The sequence below is a fragment of the Lepus europaeus genome, chromosome 9, assembly GCF_033115175.1.
Source record: "Lepus europaeus isolate LE1 chromosome 9, mLepTim1.pri, whole genome shotgun sequence".
NCBI lineage: Eukaryota > Metazoa > Chordata > Mammalia > Lagomorpha > Leporidae > Lepus > Lepus europaeus.
The window spans coordinates 102,721,197-102,722,666 of NC_084835.1; the positions used below are offsets into that span (position 1 = coordinate 102,721,197).

Below are 1,470 nucleotides of genomic sequence, written 5' to 3' on the forward strand. Positions count from 1 at the left end.
GGTACTTATCCTGGTGTCCCATGGGGTGCAGGGCCCAAGCACTTGGGCCATCCTCCACTGCACTCCCGGGCCACAGCAGAGAGCTGGCCTGGAAGAAGGGCAACCGGGACAGAATCCGGAGCCCCAACCGGGACTAGAACCATTGTGCCAGCGCCGAAGGAGGAGGATTAGCCTATTGAGCCACAGCGCCGGCCACAACTTGCTATTATCCTTAAAGTCCACGTTGTAACAGCCTTCATTGACCACATACTATGTGGTAGACATTTTGTAAGCACAGTATGTGAAAATTGTATCAAGAAGAAATTCATTTTTCCTTTCAAGGCATTTATTTAAGCTAATTAACCAGAGTTGAGATTATTTTTAGAAACATTAAATATGACTTTCATGTACAGGCAGTAAATAGAGCTAGACCTACTATGTCTTAGCAGATGGTCTTAGAAAATCTCCTTTAATGTTATAGTTGGATTTACTCCATCACTTTTAGCATTATTAACATTTATTAAAGACCTCCTACATATATAATATTGAGTTTATCTGAGTATAGAATGATGCTTTTGAAATTATATCTTTAAAGCTTTTCCCAGGCAGCTGCCGAAGATGGTGGAGAGGCAGGTCCTGGTGCTGGACGGCCCGCGCCACCTCTTGGGCCACCTGATGGCCATTGTGGCCAAGCAGGTGCTGCTGGGCCGCAAGGTGGTGGTTGCGGGATGCGAGGGCATCAACTTTTCCGGCAATTTCTACAGGAATGAGCTGAAGTACCTGGCCTTCCTCGCAAGAGGATGAACACCAACCCCTCCGGGGGCCCCTACCACTTCCAGGCCCCCAGCCACATCTTCTGGCGAACCATGCGAGGCATGCTGCCCCATAAGACCAAGTGGGGCCAGGCTGCCCTGGACCGCCTCAAGGTGTTGATCCCGCCGCCCTACGAAAAGAAAAAGCAGATGGTGGTCCCCGGAGCGCTCAAGGCCGTGCGGCCGAAGCCCACGCGGAAGTTTGCCTAGCTGGGGCCCCTGGCCCATGGGATGGGCTGGAAGTACCAGGCCGTGACGGCCACGCTGGAGGAGAAGAGGAAGGAGAAGGCCAAGATCCACTCCCGAAGAAGCAGCAGCTCATGAGGCTACGGAAGCAGGCCGAGAAGAACGTGGAGAAGATCAACAGATTCACAGAGGTCCTCAAGACCTACAGACTCCTGGTCTGAGCACAATAAAGACTTTGCTCCTCACGTAGCCTGGCTGCCCTTCCTCCATCGCCTCCTTGGGGCACACGAGAGCCGTAGTGACCGCTGCAGGGCGCAGCTCCTAGGGGCCGTGTGGATGGGGCTGGTCTGGCAGACACGAGGGCTGAGCTGGAGCCCTCACTGAGGGGCGCCCCCACACTGGAAAGGGAGTGGGGGTCTGGCTGGTTCCCATACTCTGCAGCTGTTAGAATGGGGGGAGAGGCTTGGGCGCCGTGAGCCTGGTGTTGTACGAG

General features: G+C 54.0%; 1 pseudogene; it reads left to right on the forward strand.

Moving 5' to 3' along the window:
• Positions 1-597: 597 nt before the first annotated feature.
• LOC133766619 (large ribosomal subunit protein uL13-like) lies at positions 598-1,198 on the forward strand (annotated as a pseudogene).
• Positions 1,199-1,470: the final 272 nt, after the last annotated feature.